Source organism: Hyla sarda, chromosome 4, assembly GCF_029499605.1.
Source record: "Hyla sarda isolate aHylSar1 chromosome 4, aHylSar1.hap1, whole genome shotgun sequence".
NCBI classification, from domain to species: Eukaryota; Metazoa; Chordata; class Amphibia; order Anura; family Hylidae; genus Hyla; species Hyla sarda.
The window spans coordinates 223,019,082-223,042,074 of NC_079192.1; the positions used below are offsets into that span (position 1 = coordinate 223,019,082).

The 22,993-nt window shown below is 44.3% G+C and overlaps 1 protein-coding gene across 10 annotated transcripts in view; it reads right to left on the reverse strand.

Annotated features, from left to right (window-relative positions):
- Window positions 1-22,993, reverse strand: part of C4H12orf40 (chromosome 4 C12orf40 homolog) — a 160,016-nt gene that overhangs the window by 30,110 nt on the left and 106,913 nt on the right. The gene's annotated exons all lie outside the window — the stretch shown is intronic.

Below are 22,993 nucleotides of genomic sequence, written 5' to 3' on the forward strand. Positions count from 1 at the left end.
AGCTTCAAAGTTAGAAAAATGCAAAAAAATAATAATTTTCATGAAATTTTTGGATTTTTCACCAAGAAAGGATGCAAGTAATGATGAAAATTTACCACTAAAATAAAAGTAGAATATGTTAGGAAAAAACAATCTCAGAATCAGAATAATCGGTAAAAGCATCTTAGAGTTATTAATGCATAAAGTGACTGTGAGGGCTGCGTCCTTAAGGTGAAAATGAGCTGAGGGGTTAATATTTGGTTGCACACACTTTGGTAAAAATAACTGAAATCTCGCCACTTTTTCTGTGAAAAAATCTCGCCACTTTCTCTCTCAGACAGTTTGATAAATCTGGGCCACAGAGTCCTGAGAAGAGGGACACTGAAGGCAACATCTGCCACACAGGATGGGAAGTATGCTATATTCTGTTCTGGGTCACCACACCATCAAGTGTAAACTTAAAAATGTACAGGAAAGAAAAAGAAAACCCTACAACGACGCACACCTAAATTAACCCCTTAAGGACGCAGGACGTAAATGTACGTCCTGGTGAGGTGGTACTTAACGCACCAGGACGTACATTTACGTCCTAAGCATAACTGCGGGCATCGGAGCGATGCCCGTGTCATGCGCGGCTGATCCCGGCTGCTGATCGCAGCCAGGGACCCGCCGGCAATGGCCGACGCCCGCGATCTCGCGGGCGTCCGCCATTAACCCCTCAGGTGCCGGGATCAATACAGATCCCGGCATCTGCGGCAGTTCGCGATTAAAATGAACGATCGGATCGCCCGCAGCGCTGCTGCGGGGATCCGATCATTCATAACGCCGCACGGAGGTCCCCTCTCCTTCCTCCGTGCGGCTCCCGGCGTCTCCTGCTCTGGTCTGTGATCGAGCAGACCAGAGCAGGAGATGACCGATAATACTGATCTGTTCTATGTCCTATACATAGAACAGATCAGTATTAGCAATCATGGTATTGCTATGAATAGTCCCCTATGGGGACTATTCAAGTGTAAAAAAAAATGTAAAAAAATGTAAAAAGTAAAAGTAAAAAAAAAGTGAAAAATCCCCTCCCCCAATAAAAAAGTAAAACGTCCGTTTTTTTCCTATTTTACCCCCAAAAAGCGTAAAAAACATTTTTTATAGACATATTTGGTATCGCCGCGTGCGTAAATGTCCGAACTATTAAAATAAAATGTTAATGATCCCGTACGGTGAACGGCGTGAACGAAAAAAAATTTAAAAAGTCCAAAATTCCTACTTTTTTAATACATTTTATTAAAAAAAAAATATAAAAAATGTATTAAAAGTTTTTTATATGCAAATGTGGTATAAAAAAAAAGTAAAGATCATGGCGCAAAAAATGAGCCCCCATACCGCCGCTTATACGGAAAAATAAAAAAGTTATAGGTCATCAAAATAAAGGGATTATAAACGTACTAATTTGGTTAAAAAGTTTGTGATTTTTTTTTAAGTGCAACAATAATATAAAAGTATATAATAATGGGTATCATTTTAATCGTATTGACCCTCAGAATAAAGAACACATGTCATTTTTACCAGAAATTGTACGGCGTGAAAACAAAACCTTCCAAAATTAGCAAAATTGCGTTTTTCGTTTTAATTTCCCCACAAAAATAGTGTTTTTTGGTTGCGCCATACATTTTATGATATAATGAGTGATGTCATTACAAAGGACAACTGGTCTCGCAAAAAACAAGCCCTCATACTAGTCTGTGGATGAAAATATAAAAGAGTTATGATTTTTAGAAGGCGAGGAGGAAAAAATGAAAACGTAAAAATTAAATTGTCTGAGTCCTTAAGGCCAAAATGGGCTGAGTCCTTAAGGGGTTAAAGAGTACCTGTCATCAAACCATATTTTGTAAACTAACTCAGATTATATTCCTTAACTACTCCTAACACCCCTTCTGCCCTTAAAAAAATTTCTTGGCTTCAAAAAGCTCTGTATCTTACCATTTCCCCTTGCTCACACTGTGTGAGTTTCCAGCAGGAAAAAGTGGGCATTCTCCAGAAGGCGCGACATCACTGAAGCCTGCGAGAGAGGCATCTCGTCATGCCCCGTACGCATTTCCTGAGTTTGGACTTCTGCAAATCCGGGAAAACCAAACTAACTGACTTGTGCAGGGAACAGAACAGAGCCACGTAGTGGATGTTTTTTCAATCACATTAAAAACATATAAAGGTTAAGAATTCTATATGAAAGGGTTATGTTTGAGAAAATATGTCTACTTTATGTTGGCATCATAAAGTTGACATGTTTTTACTTTTTGAAGACATTAAAGGGCTTCAAAAGTATAGCAGCAATTTTCCAAATTTTCATGAAAAATTCAAAATCAGAATTTTTCAGGGACCAGTTAAGTTTGAAGTGGATTTGAGGGGCCTTTCCATGAGAAATACCCCACAAATGACCCAATTATAGAAACTGCACCCCCCAAAGTATGACATTTAGAACGTTTGTTAACCCTTTAGATGTTTCAAAGGAACAGTAGCAAAGTGGAGGAGAAAAATCACAATCAATTTTTCACACCAACATGTTCATGTAGCCCAATTTTTTTTATAAGGAGAAGAAAAAAAACAAAAAAAAATTTGTAGATCAATTTCTCTCAAGTAAGGAAATACCTCATATGTTGACGGTAAGTGCTTTTCGGGCACACAACATGGCTCAAGAGGGAAAGAGAAACAGTGGGATTTTGGAGGGCAGATTTTGCTGAAATGGTTTTTTGGGGGCATGCTGCATTTAGGAAGCCCCCATGGTGGCAGAACAAAACAGCAAAAAACAAAAAAACAAACACATAGCGCACTATTTAGGAAACTACACCCCTCAAGGAATGTAACAAGGTGTATAGTGAGCATTTACACCTCACAGGTGTTTGACAGGTTTGCGTTGAAGTTGGATGTGAAAATAAAAAAGGTGATTTTTAACACTAAAATGATTGTGTTACTCCAAATTTTTCATTTTCACATGGGGTAATAGAAGAAATTGGGCTTCACAGTTTGGGGTCCATTTTCTCCTGAGTAAGGAAATACTCCATATGTTGACGTAAAGTGCTCTGCTGGTGCACTACAGGTCTCAGAACAGAAGGAGCACCATTGGGCTTTTGGAGAGAGAATTTATGAATGGAAGTCAGGGGCCATGTATGTTTACTAAGCCCCCCATTGTGCCAGAACAGTGCCTCCCCCCTCCACATGTGACCCTATTTCGGAAACTACACCCTTCATGGAATGTAATATGGGGTGCAGTGAGCATTTACACCCCACTGGTGTTTGACAGATCTTTTGGACAGTGGGCTCACTGTACCCCTTGCTCACTGTACCCCTTATTACCGTGCGAGGTGAAGTTTGGAAAATGGGGTTACATGTGGGGGGCGAACTGTTCAGGCACCATGGGGGCTTTGTAAACGCACAATTCCAGCCAAATTCTCTCTCCAAAAGCCCAATGGCGCTCCTTCTCTTCTGAGCCCTGTAGTGCACCCACAGAGCACTTTACCTCCATATATAGGGTATTTATATACTCAGAAGAAATGGTGTTACAAATTTTGGTGGGCTTTTTCTCAGATTACCCTTTGTGAAAAAAAAAAAAATTGGGGTAACACCAGCATTTTAGTAAAAGAAATCAAATTTTTCATTTTCACGTCAAACCAGTGGTGTATTTAGGCTCACTATACCCCTAGTCACTTTCCGTGAGGGGTGTAGTTTCCAAAATGTTGTCACATGTGGGTGTTTTTTTTTGCGTTTATGTCAGAACCGTTGCATCAGCCACCTCTGTGCAAGTCACCAATTTAGGCCTCAAATGTACATGGTGCATGAGCCCTGTTGTGCGTCCGCAGATCACTTTACACCCACATATTGGGTATTTCCATACTCAAGAGAAATTGCGTTACAAATTTTGGGCAGAGTTTTTTCCTTTTTGCTCGTTGAAATGAAAAGCATGGGACAACACAAGCATGTTAGTGTAAAAAAAAATAAAAAAAATTTACACTAACATACTGGTGTAGACCCCAGGAGAAAAAGTCCCCCAAAATTTGTAACACAATTTCTCCCGAGTACAGAAATACCCCATATGTGGCCCTAAACTGTTGCCTTGAAATACGACAGGGCTCTGAAGTGAGAGAGCGCCATGCGCATTTGAAGCCTAAATTAGGGATTTGCACAGGGGCGGACCAGGATGCAAGAGTTACAATTGCCTCCGCCACCACAAATACCCTACAGAAGTGTTTCCCAAACAGGGTGCCTCCAGCTTTTTGCAAAACTCCCAGTATGCCTGGATAGTCAATGGCTGTCAGGCAATGCTGGGAGTTGTTGTTTTGCAACAGCTGGAGGCTCCTTTTTGGAAACACTGCTGTACTAGGGGGGGGGGGAGACTGTGTAGAGGTATGTGTATCTGTAGTGTTTTAGCCTTTATTTTGTGTAGTGCAGTGTTTTTAGGGTACATTCACATGGGCAGGAGTTCATGGAGAGTTTGAGCTGCGGTGGAAAATTTGCCGCAACTCAAACTTGCAGCGGAAAACTCACTGTAAACCCTCGCCCAACCCTATGTAAGTAGTAGTTAGCTACACATGGGCCATTTCTTTCCTAGCAGCCTCCCAGTCTGACTGGGAGAGCATGGTAAGTGAGCTATTACACCTTGTTCACACTGGTGTGGTGCTGTGCGGTGTCCATTGCTGCCGTGGCGCCGTGTCTGCGGCCCATAGACTGGTTTGAGTGGCATTGGGGCCACTCTGCCCGCGGGTCGTTCCCCCCTGTGGACATTGGTGTCGAGGCGGTGGTGGTCACCGCCCGGTGCTGCGCCATTTTATGCTGGGGACGTAAGGGACCCACTCTGGATAGGTGGCCTTGACGTGGCGAGTGGGCTTGTACTTTTTGATCAAAAATGTATACTAACAACCTGTTAGTTTTTGATATTATGCTGAGAAGCAATCAGATCATTATGCAAGATTGTAGATGTGCACCATGTCTGTTTTTCTACCCGAATTTATATATATATATATATATATATATATGCAGATAGGGTCAGGCTGCTCACCACTCTCGCGTTTGCTGCGCTATCCCGTGCTGCGGACACCGGTACCGCTCCCGGCTTAGTAGAACTCTCACAGAAAAGAAAACGTCCGGCACTCGAGAAAATGCAGATAAAACTTGTCAATGGCTTTATTCACACGCTTAGGCAGGACACAATCTGACGCGTTTCGCACCCTCTGGTGCTTAATCGTAGATAGACACACATTCAAAATTGCAGGTTAAAATACACATGAATTTGGTCACATGACCACATGGATCTTAATTAAAAACAGTTGGTTACAAAACATGGCATTGGGAATCATGATCACATTTAATCGTTCAAGGAGAGTTCACACCAGGATGCAATCAATGCGGCTTTCACATTTTAAATAAAATTCAAATTTAAGTGGTCCAAAGACTAATCTACCAATACTACCGATATTCATATTTATGTAGGGGTGCATATTTAACCGTAATACGCAATTTAAACTTTATCTACACATCAAAAAATCCGAGATATTATTATATATAAATCGATAACCGCATGGTGTATGTCACACCATGTGAACACCCCCCTATATAATTTGCGACAATTCAAAATTTATCGTATATACCGATATTCATATTGGTTTAGAGGTACATATTTACCGAAATAAGCACTTTGAACTATATGTAGACATCAAAATCCGAGATATTTATATATATAAATCGATAACCGCATGATATGCATCACGTCGTGTGAACATCCCCCTATAATTTACAACAATTCTAAATTTATTGTATATGCACAGGAAACGAAGAATAAATATTAAACCGGGGACTAGGCTTACATGATTAAGGATAAATTGTGTACATCCACTATATTTACTTATTCCATTTATGCACACGTTAACATTAAATCCAATCTTTTGTTTAATCCTTGCGGGAATCTTGTTCCCAAGAGGAACATCCAATGTGCCTCTCTATTGTATAGTTTCTTTCTAAAGATCGCCTCCCCTAGGTCCTAAGGTGACTTTTTCTACTCCCAATACTCGTAAATGGGTAGTGTCACCTGAATGGGACTCTCTAAAGTGACGTGACAGCATGGACATGTTTGTCAAACTACTTTTAGCATCCGTGATATGTTTCCTAAACCTCACTTTTAATGAATTCCCCGAGCATCCTACATATTGCAAGTTACACGCAGTGCATGTGGCTACATATATGATGGATTTAGTATTACAATTGATGTATTGATGTATATTGTATGTTCTATTTGTTGTGCAAGACGTTACAGTATTTGTATTCACCATATGTGTACATGTGATACATCTGGTATGACCACATTTGCGGTTACCTATATTCCTCAACCAGTTCCGATCCTTTACACTTTCCTTTTGACTAATAAATAGACTGGGTGAGACCCTGGTTCCAATAGTGGGGCCTCTCCTGGACACAATAGAAATACCTTCTGATAATAAGTCTCTTAATATTGGGTCTGTTTCTAATACCGGGATATATCTATTTATTATTTTCTTAATTTGTCCAAATTGAGTACTGTATGAGGTCACGAAAAATGGTGGTCTATCTTTACTCGAATTTACATTTTCATTTGTATTTTTATCCGATATATCTCCAACTTTATGTGAGTCCCTTCTGTTCTGATGCCTGCTAGAATAGGATACTAGTTCCTCACGTCCCCGTCCTATTCTTGTTTCTGCTTTTTTTAAAATTTTTTCACTATAACCCCTCTGTTCCAGTCTAGTATGTAGTTCCTCTGCTGCAATTTTAAATTGTGTCTCACTAGAGCAATTACGTTTTATTCTACATAATTCGCCATATGGAATATTATCCAAGACATGTCGTGGATGGCAGGAAGAGGCTAACAGAATGGAGTTAGAGGCTGTATCTTTTCTATAGGGGCGAATTTCTATGCCATCACTCCCACTAATCAACGAAATGTCCAAGAAATTAATTGTATTTTTATCGAAATGTGAGGTGAACCCCAAATTTAGGTTGTTATTTCCAATATACTTGACAAATTCCGAAAATAGTGTCTCTGTACCCCTCCAAATTATCAATAAATCGTCTATGTAGCGACTAATCCAGTGTATATTGTCATAATATGGGTTTTTATCACTGAAAATAAAAAGTTGTTCCCAGTGAAACATGTAGATATTTGCAAAGGACGGGGAATATTTGGCACCCATTGATGCTCCCCTGGTCTGCAGGTAGAAACCACCATCGAACACGAAGTAATTGTGTTTGAGCAAAAACTCCGTGGCGATGGTGATGAATTTCCGCAGACCAGGGGAGTATGTGCTGAACTTTTCCATATGAATGGACAGGGCATCGAGGCCTTTAGACCAGGGAATACATGGATATAAGCCTATAACATCACACGTTGCCCATGACAACTGCTCATCCCACACAATTTTTTCTAAGATATTAATCACATGCTTAGTGTCTTGTGTGAATGTGGGGGTGATTTTAGTCAGTGGTTGGAGATGGTAATCCACCCATTCTCCAAGGCGTTCACCCAGCGACCCAATGCCAGCAACTATTGGCCGAAGGGGAGGTGGAAATACACCTTTATGTACCTTGGGGAGTGAGTGGAACACTGGAGTAACTGGATTCTCTACAAATAGATATTCTTCCAGTTTTTTGTTGATTGCCCCCAGTGCTACGCCCTCTTCCAATATTTTCTTAAGTTTCATTTGGTACATTTTGGTAGGGTCATTTCTTAATTTACAGTAAGTAGATGTGTCTGATAACATATCCTCATTAAGTTGTTTGTATAACCCTGAATCCAGGGTGTTCACATAGTGTGACATACACCATGCGGTTATCGATTTATATATAATAATATCTCGGATTTTTTGATGTGTAGATAAAGTTTAAATTGCGTACTACGGTTAAATATGCACCCCTACATAAATATGAATATCGGTAGTATTGGTAGATTAGTCTTTGGACCACTTAAATTTGAATTTTATTTAAAATGTGAAAGCCGCATTGATTGCATCCTGGTGTGAACTCTCCTTGAACGATTAAATGTGATCATGATTCCCAATGCCATGTTTTGTAACCAACTGTTTTTAATTAAGATCCATGTGGTCATGTGACCAAATTCATGTGTATTTTAACCTGCAATTTTGAATGTGTGTCTATCTACGATTAAGCACCAGAGGGTGCGAAACGCGTCAGATTGTGTCCTGCCTAAGCGTGTGAATAAAGCCATTGACAAGTTTTATCTGCATTTTCTCGAGTGCCGGACGTTTTCTTTTCTGTGAGATATATATATATATATATATATATATATATATATATATATATATATATTTTGTGATGACTCGCTCTTGCAGATAGGTGCGGTTGCAGTATAGAGGCAAGGAAACAGTACTTTTCAAATCAAAGTTCAGTGTCTTATTCACACTTGGCACACAGAAAACAGTAGAAGGCAGAATAAAGGAAAACGTAACAAAAGTCCACCTGTATTCCTTAGGTGTTTGTTCACACCTGAGTTTGTGCCGTGCGGCACCAAGCAAGTCTTTTCCAGGCAGGTTGTTCACCAGCTTCCAACCTTAGCCCAAATGTAGGGAAGAACTCCACTTTCAGCTCTCTCTGGCAGTGTGAGCTGCAACTAGAAAATCCCCCTCAGCTGGTGAAACAGGCTGCCTTTAAGGCCAACAAAAAGAGGCCTGGATTGTGGGGAATGGCCCTCCACCCAGCACTTGACCAGTCCCAGTAAGAGCCGTCCCGGATTGGTCTTCCAGCCATACTACGGCCATAGTGTCAGTCTGCATCGCAGCACAAGACACTGAATAAATATTGGCTCTTACTTCACCAAGGAAATGTTACAAAACACACTTTGCATGAGTTTGGTCATGTTTGTATTAACTGTCCTTTACATTTTGAATCAATGTGCAATGTGATACTTTTTTTTGTTAAAAAACCACGCTTATGTTTTTCTTAAGTAATGTGTACAGCTGCCAACTCAGCCAGGATAAAAGAAAACCTGTTTTAACTGATGGTAGATGCTAAAAATGTGGTTCCTTTCTTAAGAGTTCAGGGTCCCACAGCAGAGTATGCATAGTGGTGTAAGAAAGTACTGTTAATAGAAATACTGTTGGGTGACTAGAACGGGTACACCTGATAGTTCCACAACACCTGCCTTGCACCACACATTAGCTGAGATTTACTCAGCCGAGGCTGAGGACAGGTAGTGTCAGCAGTCCCTAGATATATGTCAGATAGGGGGTCTGCCAGATCACAGGAAGAGCTGAAGAACAGACCGAGAGTTAAGTCCTAGTAAAACTAGAAACAGAGCTGGGTGCTGAGCTTACTGTCACAGACAGAGTCCTGAGTGAAGGAGATGTGACATCTGGACCAGAGATGGATCGTGACCAGGAAGGTCAAACCATTGAACCAGATATTGTTGCAGACCCCGGAGCCGGATATATCTCTGCCGGGCAGCGGAGAGAAAATAGTGAAGTGAAAGAAGTCTGCAGTGAGTGAGCAGAATGATATTGAGAGACAGTCCGGAAACTACCCTGAGGTCCAAGGGACCAAGACCCTTTCAAAGGGGAAGACAACTTCTAAAAGGAGGAGAAGAGCTGGATCAAGTTGGCTCGAAGGAAGAGACAGGCCAAGGGCAGGTAACTGTCAGAAGACAAGAGAATGTATTAAGTTCCTGCACGAGTGAGAAGACTGCTGTAAGTAAGATCTCCGAAAAATCGAGCTGGACTTTGTAAAAAAAAAGGGGCAGATCCAGAATTTTGAAGAAACCTTACAGATGGTTTCTGCAAAATTGGCACAAAAAGAAGAGGTTTATTACCTGATGAAGGACAAAGAAAAAACACTTGCAGACTTGGAGAAAGAGAAAGAAGCAAAGCTTCAGCTGCAGAAAGATATGGAGATCCACAAAAGTTGGTTTGGGGCTCTGCAGGATGAACTGTCCTACTCCCAGGATCTTGTGACCAGCAAGGAGAGCAAATTGGAAGAGTCTGTTCAAGCAGACCTCATTTAAGGAGGAAGAAGTGAATGCTCTACAAAGTGATCACCAGGCTAGGTTGGTAGCCATGAAGAGCTCGAGAAGAAAAAAGTGAAACTTGTTCGTAAGGTGCGGAGCCTAAAGGCGCAGTATGAAACGCACATTAAGGGTACATTCCCACACGGCGTATTTGCTGCGTATTTGCTGCTGCGTATTTTATTTTCTCTGTTGAAGTCAATGGGTAGGAAAATACGCAGCACCAAATACGCAGCAAATACGCAGCAAAATACGCCGTGTGGGAACGTACCCTAAGCCTCACGCAGCTACTTTGGATTCACTGGGAATGCAGCTCTCTGAACAAGAGGCTCAGCTAAAAGTCAATGAGCAGAAAGTGTCCAAGATGGAGCAGCTGAGTAAAGAGAATGAGCAGATGAGAAAACAACTGCTGTCCCAGGAGAATACTGCCAAAAACTTGACAGAAGTGCTGGAAAGAGAAAAGGTGAACTCTGCTAAGCTCAAGAGTGAGCTGCAGAAACATTTTAAGCTGGAATGGGACATGAAGGTCCTAAAAGAGAGCAGAGACCGGGCTGTAGCAGAACTGCACAAAGAGAAATATGTAGTTGGGAGGCTGCAGCAGAAGCTGGACGCATCCTCTGTCGCAATCCTACAACAAAAAGATGAGATAAAAAAAAACTTGCAAAGGACGTGAGCACAAGAATTGTGCCTAACGGTCCAGTCAGGTATAAGCGCACCTTGAATGGGTGAAGGATTACAGTGAGATTTGCCAGCAACTGGCTAAAGAGAGGTTGAAAGTGTCTCAGATGGAAACTGAGACAAAAGCAAACTGCTAGTAGGGAAAAAGCTTCTGGAGACAGAGATGCTTACTCTAAAAGTGGCAGAATCTGAGCAATGAACTGAAGAAACAGAGCAGCTGAAGAGAGACTCCCAAAAAGCTTGGGAGTCTGGAACCAGAATCCGTGATCAGGAAAAGAAAAGCGATAGAGACTTAGTCGGGCCCAGCAAAGCTCACACTATGGTCCAGCCATTGGTGAGAGAAGGCAGAGGCCTGGAAGGACCATCTTGTTGGCAGCCAGTGTCCAGGGCCTTGCCCTGAGCAACAGGGAGAAGGTGAGTCTTTAGAACAAAAGTTGCGAGGAACCCTCTCTATAAAGTAAAGCTGAAAGTTCCTGAAGACTTAAAGGGGTACTCCGGTGGAAACATTTTTTTTTTCTTTTTTAACCCCTTAACCCCTTAAGGACTCAGCCCATTTTGGCCTTAAGGACTCAGACAATTAAATTTTTACGTTTTCATTTTTTCCTCCTCGCCTTCTAAAAATCATAACTCTTTTATATTTTCATCCACAGACTAGTATGAGGGCTTGTTTTTTGCGCGACCAGTTGTCCTTTGTAATGACATCACTCATTATATCATAAAATGTATGGCACAACCAAAAAACACTATTTTTGTGGGGAATTTAAAACGAAAAACGCAATTTTGCTAATTTTGGAAGGTTTCGTTTTCACGCCGTACAATTTATGGTAAAAATGACGTGTGTTCTTTATTCTGAGGGTCAATACGATTAAAATGATACCCATTATTATATACTTTTATATTATTGTTGCGCTTAAAAAAAATCAAACTTTTTAACCAAATTAGTACGTTTATAATCCCTTTATTTTGATGACCTATAACTTTTTTATTTTTCCGTATAAGCGGCGGTATGGGGGCTCATTTTTTGCGCCATGATCTGTACTTTTTTTTGATACCACATTTGCATATAAAAAACTTAATACATTTTTTATAATTTTTTTTTTTAATAAAATGTATTAAAAAAGTAGGAATTTTGGACTTTTAAAATTTTTTTTAGTTCACGCCGTTCACCGTACGGGATCATTAACATTTTATTTTAATTGTTCGGACATTTACGCACGCGGCGATACCAAATATGTCTATAAAAAATGTTTTTTACGCTTTTTGGGGGTAAAATAGGAAAAAACGGACGTTTTACTTTTTTATTGGGGGAGGGGATTTTTCACTTTTTTTTTACTTTTACTTTTACATTTTTTTACATTTTTTTTTACACTTGAATAGTCCCCATAGGGGACTATTCATAGCAATACCATGATTGCTAATACTGATCTGTTCTATGTATAGGACATAGAACAGATCAGTATTATCGGTCATCTTCTGCTCTGGTCTGCTCGATCACAGACCAGAGCAGGAGACGCCGGGAGCCGCACGGAGGAAGGTGAGGGGACCTCCGTGCGGCGTTATGAATGATCGGATCCCCGCAGCAGCGCTGCGGGCGATCCGATCGTTCATTTTAATCGCGAACTGCCGCAGATGCCGGGATCTGTATTGATCCCGGCACCTGAGGGGTTAATGGCGGACGCCCGCGAGATCGCGGGCGTCGGCCATTGCCGGCGGGTCCCTGGCTGCGATCAGCAGCCGGGATCAGCCGCGCATGACACGGGCATCGCTCCGATGCCCGCGGTTATGCTTAGGACGTAAATGTACGTCCTGGTGCGTTAAGTACCACCTCACCAGGACGTACATTTACGTCCTGCGTCCTTAAGGGGTTAAGGACCCGGGCTTTTTCCATTTTCAATTTTTCCTCCTTAACTTTAAAAAATCATAACTCTTAAAAATTTTCACCTAAAATTATATATAATGGCTTAATTTTTGTGTCACTAATTCTACTTTGTAATGACAGTCATTTTACCCAAAAATCTACGGTGAAACGGGAAAAAAAAATCAATGTGCGACAAAATTGATGAAAAAACACTATTTTGTAAGTTTTGGGGGCTTCTGTTTTTACGCAGTACATTTTTTGTCAAAAATGATACCTTATCTTTATTCTATAGGTCCATACGGTTAAAATGATACCCTACTTGTATAGGTTTGAATTTGTATCACTTCCGAAAAAAAATCATGAATACATGCAGGAAAATTTATACGTTTAAAATGGTCATCTTTTGACCCCTATAACTTTTTTATTTTTCTGTATTCATGGCGCTTTGAGGACTCATTTTTTGCGCCGTCATCTGAAGTTTTTAGCGGTACCATTTTTGTTCTGATCAGACTTTTTGATCACTTTTTATTCACTTTTTTGTGGTATAAAAAGTGATCAAAAATGCGCTATTTTGGACTTTGGAATTTTTTTGCGCGTACGCCATTGAACGAGCGGTTTAAAAAGCGGTATATTTTTATAATTCGGACATTTCCGCACGCGGCGATACCACATATGTTTATTTTTATTATTATTTACATAATGTTTTTTTTATTTTTGGAAATGCCGGGTGAGGCTGGGTCCACACTACGTTTTGTCCCATACCGGAGCGCATACGGCAGGAGGGAGCTAAAACCTCGCGCTCCCGTATGTGACCGTATGCGCTCCCGTATGACATTCACTTCAATGAGCCGACCGGAGTGAAACGTTCGGTCCGGTCAGCTCATTTTTGCGCCGTATGCGCTTTTACAACCGGACCTAAAACCGTGGTTGACCACAGTTTTAGGTCCGGTTGTAAAAGCGCATACGGCGCAAAAATGAGCCGACCGGACCGAACGTTTCACTCCGGTCGGCTCATTGAAGTGAATGGCATACGGGAGCGCATACGGTCACATACGGGAGCGCGAGGTTTTAGCTCCCTCCTGCCGTATGCGCTCCCGTATGGGACAAAACGTAGTGTGGACCCAGCCTGATTCAAACTTTTATTAGGGGAAGGGATAATTGAAAGGGTTAATGATTTTTTTAACACTTTTCTTATGCAATATTATAGCTCCTATAGGGGGCTATAACATTGCATTAACTGATCTTTTACACTGATTGATCCATCTCCATAGGAATGGATCAATCAGTGTTTTCGGCGATTGAATGCTCAAGCCTGGATCTCAGGCTTGAAGCATTCATTCGGCGATCGGACAGCACAGGAGAAGGTAAGAAGACCTCCTCCTGTGCTACAGCTGTTCGGGATGCCGCGATTATACCGTGGCGATCCCGAACAGCTCCCTGAGCTAACCGGCACATTTTACTTTCGTTTTTTTGCCGCGCGGCTCAGCTTTGAGTGCGCGGCTAAAGGGTTAATAGCGATCAGTGCCGCGCGCTATTAGAGGCGGGTCCCGGCTTCACTATGACGCCGGGCCCGCCGCGATATGATGCGGGGTCACCGTGTGACCCCGCGTTATATCGCAGGACCGGGACTCATGACGTACGCATACGTCATGGGTCCTTAAGAGGTTAAATCAACTGGTGCCAGAAAGTTAAACATATTTGTAAATTACTTCTATTAAAAAATCTTAATCCTTCCAGTACTTATTAGCTGCTTAATGCTACAGAAGAAATTCCTTTCTTTTTGGAACACTGATGACATCACGACCACAGTGCTCTCTGCTGACATCTCTGTCCATTTTAGCAACCGTGCATTGCAGATGTATGCTAAGGGCAGCATGGTGGCTTAGTGGTTAGCACTAGAGATGAGCGAACTTAAAGTAAATTCGATTCGTCACAAACTTCTCGGCTCGTCAGTTGATGACTTTTCCTGCATAAATTAGTTCAGCTTTCAGGTGCTCCGGTGGGCTGGAAAAGGTGGATACAGTCCTAGGAGACTCTTTTCTAGGACTGTATGCACCTTTTCCAGCCCACCGGAGTACCGGAAAGCTGAACTAATTTATGCAGGAAAAGTCAGCAACCGCCAAGCTGAGAAGTTTGTGACGAATCGAATTTACTGTAAGTTCGCTCCTCTCTAGTTAGCACTGCTGCCTTGCAGTGCTGGGGCCTTGGGTTTAAATCCTACTAAGGACAACAATAAATAAAGACTTATTATTATTATAATAAAGTCAGCAGAGAGCAGTGTGTTTGTGATGTCATCAGAGAGCATTCCAAAAAGAAAATAATTTCCTCGGTAGTATTCTGCAGCTAATAAATACAGGAAGGATTCAGATTTTTTAATAGAAGTAATTTACAAATATGTTTAACTTTCTGGCACCAGTTGATTTAAAAAAGAAAAAAAAAAATAGTTTTTCCACCGGAGTACCCCTTTAAGTCTTCAGGAACTTTCAGCTTTACTTTATAGAGAGGGTTCCTCGCAACTTTTGTTCCAAAGACTCCCTTGGAGCCTCTCACCTTCTCCCTGTTGCTCAGGGCAGAATATAGTTTTTCCACCGGAGTACCCCTTTAACCCCTTAACGACGCAGGACGTATATTTACATCCTGCGCCGGCTCCCGCGATATGAAGCAGGGTTGCGCTGCGACCCCATATCACATCGCGTCGGTCCCGGCGCTCATCAACGGCCGGGACCCGCGGCTAATACCACACATCGCCGATCGCGGCAATGTGCGGTATTAACCCTTTAGAAGCGGCTGTCAAAGCTGACCGCCGCTTCTAAAGTGAAAGTGAAACTATACCGGCTAGTCAATCGGGCTGTTCGTGCCCGCCGCGGTGAAATTGCGGCGTCCCGAACAGCTTACAGGACACCGGGAGGGCCCTTACCTGCCTCCTCGGTGTCCGATCGACGAATGACTGCTCCGTGCCTGAGATCCAGGCAGGAGCAGTCAAGCGCCGATAACACTGATCACAGGCGTGTTAATACACGCCAGTGATCAGCATGAGAGATCAGTGTGTGCAGTGTTATAGGTCCCTATAAACACTGCAAAAAAAAAAAAAAAAAAGTGTTAATAAAGGTCATTTAACCCCTTCCCTAATAAAAGTTTGAATCACCCCCCTTTTCCCATAAAGAAATAAATAAAAGTGTAAATAAAAAAAATAAATAAACATATGTGGTATCGCCGCGTGCGTAAATGTCTGAACTATAAAAATATATAATTAATTAAACCGCACGATCAATGGCGTATGCGCAAAAAAATTCCAAATTCCAAAAAAGCGTATTTTTGGTCACTTTTTATACCATTAAAAAATGAATAAAAAGTGATCAAAAAGTCCGATCAAAACAAAAATTGTTCCGATAAAAAATTCAGATCACGGCGCAAAAAATGAGTCCTCATACCGCCCTGTAAATGGAAAAATAAAAAAGTTATAGGGGTCAGAAGATGACATTTTTAAACATATAAACTTTCCTGCATGTAGTTATGATTTCTTCCAGAAGTACGACAAAATCAAACCTATATAAGTAGGGTATCATTTTAACCATATGGACCTACAGAATAATGATAAGGTGTCATTTTTACCGAAATATGCACTGCGTAGAAACGGAAGCCCCCAAAAGTTACAAAATGGCGTTTTTTCTTCGATTTTGTCGCACAATTATTTTTTTCTTTTCCGTTTCGCCGTGATTTTTTGGGTGAAATGACTAATTTGGTGACGCAAAAAATAAGCCATAATATGGATTTTTAGGTGGAAAATTGAAAGGGTAATGATTTTTAAAAGGTAAGGAGGAAAAAAACTAAAGTGCAAAAACGGAAAAACCCTGAGTCCTTAAGGGGTTAAAGCAGATGTGCACAAAGGAATCTGCTCATAAAGACTTTACAAAGGCAGTGGGGGCCTAGTTGATGTATTATGACTCAGAGAATACCCAGCTGGTCATCTTGTCTGATAATGAAGTTACCATAAAAAGGGTGAACATGTTGAGTAACAAGTCTTCGGACAAAATTGTCTGTAATAACAAGAAGCCAGAAAGCATCTGGAAAGTATATGTCTATCAGTGTCCAGATTCCATGTGCAATTTGATGTACGAGAAGACTGGATGGGTTTAGTAATCGGCACTAGTAGCACAAATATACAACAAGCAAGGAAGATCACTGGGGTGACTACTGTTCTTGATAAAGATACAGGTGATAACCAAGATGCTGTGAAGAAGGCAAGAAGTTAACTGGAGTTTGCTGAGGAAGTTATCTGGGTACCCCAAAACTTGGTGGGAAAAGTCATTGGGAAGAAAGGAAGGCACATTAAGAGGATTGTCGACCAGTCAGCGATTATTAGATTTGTGGTCGTGGCTCGAAAGGCCGAGAGTGGCTTACCTGTCGAATAAGCATATATGACAGTACTTACCAACCTGAGACTTGAATCCTTGATAGACCTATAAAGTAAATGATGAACAGAAGCGGATGAGGTGTGCCTAAATACCGCGAGCGTGGCTACGCCTATAGAGGGCATACCCTTGTGTGATTTGATAGAAAAAGAGAGGGAGGGTTGGGTGGGTGACGCCAACGATACACACGCCCCTACCTGTGGGCTAGGGGAGGTTTTATACCCTACACCCCTCCCACAAATGTAGCCAATTAGGCTATTTACTTGTGGTCGTGGATCGAAAGGCCGAGAGTGGCTTACCTGTGGAATAAGCATATATGACAGTACTTACCAACCTGAGACTTGAATCCTTGATAGACCTATAAAGTAAATGATGAACAGAAGCGGATGAGGTGTGCCCAAATACCGCGAGCGTGGGTACGCCTATAGAGGGCAAAGAGTCAGAAGTAGGATGCAACTCTATTTTATTGAAGTCACAAAGCTAACGCTTTAAATACGCTTGCCATCTCAGTTGATGGGTCAGGTACATATCGTTTAAAGCAGCTTGAGTTCCAGCGGCCTAATTTCTTAATGACGTGTGCTGGCGCGTTATGTTTTGAGGCTGCCGAGGCCGCTCAGTTTCTGAAGGAGTGCCCTGTGATGCCAGTAGGGTAGTGGCCCAGCATCACAATTAGTGAGCTGACATGTTTCGAGAACTGTGAGGAAGACAGAGTCCGACCATCGATCGGGAGGAGAGGACTGTCTGCTGCGTGCCCCGACAGCATGTGGACGAGGCCTGTGAGAGTGTAGACGGGGCACCATTGGTGTACAGTGGGGAAGTAGCGTATGGAGGCCCCCCACCTGGAGGTTTTGGAAGTGAGTAGGGCGAGTGTGAAACCTGATCCGTTTGGTGAGAGTTGGCTCAGGGTTAGACCAGGTGACCTGGGACCATGACGTGTGAACTCCCCTGGTCTAAGGAACCCGTAAAAAGCTAAGTGAATGGCGGCTTTGATGAGGGTGTTGATGTCATAGCCAAAAGGGTGCGTGTCTAGTAGAGAAGACATGGCTCGAAAAAGATCCCCAGTGACCGATGCGCGCGAAGGGGTAGTAGGATGAGAGAGAACGGAGATACCTTTAAGTGCTGCTTTGATAGGCCGAGCGGAAAGTAGTGAAGGAGCGTTGGGGTGCGCAAATGATCTATAGTGTTGTAGCCCTGCTAAGTGCAATTTGATGGTGTTATGAGATAGATGCAGTGTAGAGTGGCAAAATCCAACAAAAGCTAGAGAAGAGTGCACGGAAATTGTGGCTGGAAGTCCTAGGTTGTGCATGAAAGTAGTGAAAGACGCATAGGCGGCGTCGTAGGCTCGAGTAGTGCTGGGTGCTAGTGACCTTCTGATCAGGTCGTTAGCAATGGTGATGTAGCTGTCTAATCCATCTGAAGGCTCTGGAGTGGAGGAACCGGAACTCCGGCCTGGTCTGCATCTGGCTGGACCTGAAAAAATACATTAATTTTAGCCCTGGATAAGGCATCTGCCGCCAGATTCTTGCTACCCTCAATATGTTCAAAATTTAAATGAAAATTGTAATGAAGTGACAGCAACACAAACCTCCTGTCAAAACGCATGATTTGGGGGGATCTGGAATGACCCTTGTTGAGGATCTCTACGGTGGCGGCATTATCGCACAGTAACCGAACAGTGGTGTTGGCCCACAAGTGCCGCCAAACAGCTGCGGCAGCAACTACGGGGTAGGTTTCAAATAAGACTGACGTTTCTCTGAAGTTGGGGATAAGTAAGATGTCTGCAGGCCAGGGGCCTGCCAGCCAGTGGGTTCCGTGTATGGCTGCGAACCCGATTGCTGAGGCGTCAGAGACTATTGTGGGGGACTCTTCAGTTGTCGAGGGCACGAAGAAAGAGACCCTGTTCCAGTTTACCAAGAAGTGGTCCCACATGAGGAGGTCTGCCATGGCCTCGTTATCTAGCTGTATGGTGTGCCTCTGACCCGAGACTGAGGGAAGTAGATCCAACAGTCTGGATATGAACGATCTGCCCTGAGGAATGATCCTCATGGCGAAAGCCATCATACCCAAGAGACTCTGTAGCTCGACCCTGGATACTGTGCGGCATCTGGACAGCTTGTGGATCAGTTCGCGGGTTCTGGACAGTTTCTCCTGAGGGAGTCTGGCTTGCATGTTCGTGGTGTCCAGGATGATGCCTAAGAAAGTAAGCTGCGTGGCGGGGCCCTCAGTCTTGTGTGGAGAGACTGGGACTCCGAGCTCAGAAAATAGAGTCTGTAGAGCACCGAGGTTGCTGGGGGTGCAGTCTGGATGTTCTAGTAATAAGAAATCATCCAGATAATGAATTGTGTGCTGGCAATTGGAGATGTTCTGTAGTGCCCAATGTAGTGCAGTGGCTAGTTCATCAAAGAGCCATGGACTGCTTTTTGCCCCGAACATGAGCTTAATTGCAAAATAGTATTTGTTCTGCCATTTGACTCCGTGCAATTGCCAGAGGTCTTGCTTTATGGGGAGTAGCTTGAAGGTGTCCGTGATGTCTGCCTTTGACAGCCATGTGTTTCTGCCCAAGTGTAAGATTACCTGGATCGCTTGAAGAGTATTTAATGGAAAATTCATCAGAAGGGATTAGGGCATTGATGCTGGGGATTGGAGAGGAGTAAGGAGCTGAAAGGTCGTAAATCAGTCTTTTTTTATTTGAAAACTTCCCTGTGGCGAGCCCCAGTGGGCTGACTCTCCAACAGGAAAAGGGGGGTACATCAAATGGCCCAATCATAAAGCCTTTGGTCAGTTCAGTGGTGATCAGACTGGACACGACTTCGGGCTCAGAAAGGGCGGACAACGCGACTAGACCGGTATGAAAACCGCCGCAGAAACCTGCCACCAGCCAACTGACCCAGATGGGATCAGGGTGACTAGCAAGGATCCGGGCTAGGACCTGAGCCTGCACTACGCCTAGTCACGCCTGAGGACCCTTCTGGGAGCAGATTGAGCTGGGGTGGGCCGTGAAACAATTGTACAGTAACTGCAGACTGCTACATGTATGTTTCAGACAGGATGAAAGGTTAAAATTATTGCAAATCTGGGTTTTACCCAGATACCTCACCGGCCTGCCTAGTCTGTCTAGGGCGGCCGTGTTCTTTTGGGCTGGCGGGTTGTAGGAGTTGTGACTTCGGCTGGTACTGGGCTCGCTCTGGCCGTTGACCTGGGTGCACCAGCTGGAGGCGTGGGTAGTTACTCCGCATGTGCTGCAAGCAGGAGCTTTTACACCAGCAAAGTGTTCACAATACAGTTCTGTGTCAACGGACCCCCAGTTGGTGGCGTAGTTAAACTGCGCGTAAGCGGCGGCTACTTTGGCAGAAAAACATTTGTGATATTCGTAAAACGTGAATCCTCCGTATTTGTATGATGGTATAAGTCTAATTCCTCCCTGCGGCGGGGGCTGACGAAACAGATGACATCCCTTAAGAGCCCAAAGGCAATCACAAACTCTCCACGTTTAGCTTCCTTCTGAGCCTAGCATCCTTACTTTTAAAAGTGACTGCTAGCTCTCCGCAGGCGACAGTCTTGGTGTCCTTAAGGTCAGTGGCTACAATTAGTAATGAGGAGAGGTTGATGTCCATGCCCTCGAGGATGTCCTTTTTAATGGTTGCTGGGATAAAGTGTGCAGGTGTAATGTTAGGTGGGAGTTGCGGCATACCTGAAGGCGTAGCCTGAGAGGTAGAGACCGTAGGTGCGGTCGCGGCTACTTCCATGCCCCTGGAACGCTCCATAAGTTCCAGTCTTGCCGGAACCCGAATACTGAGGTGAGAACCTCCGTCATCATAGTGTGGAGCTGCGACAGGGAGGCACTTGAGGCTTGAGCTTCCGCTGCTCCTGGGCTCCCCCTGGGGGCCTGAACGAGGTTTAGTAGCTGGAACAGCTCTCCCTTCCTGGCTGAGGCAGGAAAGGGGATGCCTCTCCTCCTAAGTTCTTCCATCAGCCTGGGGATGGTACAGGCGCGGTAGGAGGGTGTGCTGCCTTTATCAGAGGCCCTGGCGTCTCTGGGACGGAGAGGGATTCCTCAATGTCCGAGGGTTGAGACATGTCTCTGGCAAAACCTGTCCGGGACAGAAAAGGGTGCTGGTAGAAACAAAAATTGGCTGGTGAGAATAAGTTATAACTCCTACGTGGCCCTGGCCACTAAGTTTACAACTCACCTGCTGCGTATCCTTAGTTGTTCTGAGCAAGAAGCCTGACACACATGACCTGGTTTCCAACTGAGGAAATTTCATAGGACAGTTAGATTGACTGAGTGAGTACGTGAGTATCTGAGGGTGTGATAGGATAAGCGTAAGCAAGTAACTAAGGCTATGTTTATGCTGTAACGCTGAAGAAGAGTCAGAACAGCATACGCTGAGGACCCCACTGAAGGCGTGTCAGACACGGTGATCTCCTGCTTATGTGTAATGCATCATATTGCTCTGAAAAGGAGTCAAGGAACAATAACACGTGCCAGCGCCCCGGCTGAAGAAGAGTCAGACCTGGGCCGACTGACAGTTGAAATGACGCGCGTGGCTCTGAAGACGTGTCAGTAGCAGCGTGTTTAGCGTGACATAGTGTGTACCTGCCGTGGAAATAAGGTTTAGTGAGTGAGCGGATTAAGGTGGGATGAGTGTGGTTATGTGTTTTTTTTTATTTTTTTTGTACCTTGAGCTGAAAACCGACAAAAGTTGCTGAGGGGATTTGGACCAATGACCAGCTAGACAAAATCTGGAGGAGAAAAATACAACGCTGAGATGGTGGTATAGACAGAGGAGACTGTTGAGGCCTCCACAGACCCATAAAACACAGTGGCATTTGTACAGTCTGACACCTCCCCCCCCCCAATATAATATAACAGTATTGCCAAGCACTCCCCCCCCTGGGTGGGCCAGGGGAAATCGGCCAATATGCTAAACCTGATGCATCCCTGAGGCTGCTGGGAGCCCCAGAGATGCAGTGTCGCCGAAACCAGCTTGGTCCGCCAGCCGAGCCCGCGGGCCGGCCCTCGGACCCTCCCCTCCCCTTCCCCCCCCCCCCCCCCGCTGGGACTTTGGTAGGCTGGTGTAGGAGAGGACGGGCCGTGGTCTCGGCGCGGCCGGAAGTGCTGTATCACGGTGCCGGGGGATGGCGTCGTGCCGGTGTGACCCAAGGTCCCGCCCTACCCGCACGGAAGCACGTGGTGGCGGGAGCTGCGAGGAGGAGAGGGAGCTCCGAGCCCGGCAGGAGCAGTCCTCCAACCCACCCCCTGGGCAGGACCAGGGAACCGACCAGGCGATTGTAATTGTCCGTGGTTGCCGGCCCCGGGGTTGTAACCGGGAGTCGCGCCGTGGGAGAACCGGGGGTCACCCCCCCCCCCTCGTGGAGCGGAGCCACCAGGAGGCCAAGGGAGCCCCGGGCCCGGCACAGCAACGCACCCCCCCCCCCCCCCCAGGCTGGGGTCGCCTGCGGGGAGCGATTGGGAGACGGGGCCGGGTGGCAGCAGGGCACAGCAGGGGCCGAAGCCTTCACTTACCTAACAGGAAATGTGGGGGGACGGGAACCGGACCACCACAACTCACACTCCGGGGAACGTATGACCTAATACGGTAGACTAACAAGAGAACTACCGCCAACGATACATACGCCCCTACCTGTGGGATAGGGGAGGTTGTATACTCCACAACACTCCCACAAATGTAGCCAATTAGGCTAATTACTTAGAGTTGTGAATAATAAGAAGAGTTCCCAAGACAAGGAAGTGGTCCCCTTTACATTCCTGGGCACAAAATAAAGTGTCACTAAGGCAACCATTCTACTGGACTACCAACTTAACTGGTTGAAAAATGTGGACCAACTTCAGCTGGGTCGACCAAAGAGAAGACAGATGCATGGGGGGAGGGGGCGATATGTGACAGTGTGGCAAGGAAAGGGTGCATTTCCCTACCTGATCCTGGAGAAACCTCCACCTGGGGCCTAATCAATGAGGCAGCAGAGTGGGAAAGTCTGTTTAAAAGGCAGTCAAACAGAATAGACAGAAGTGGCTGT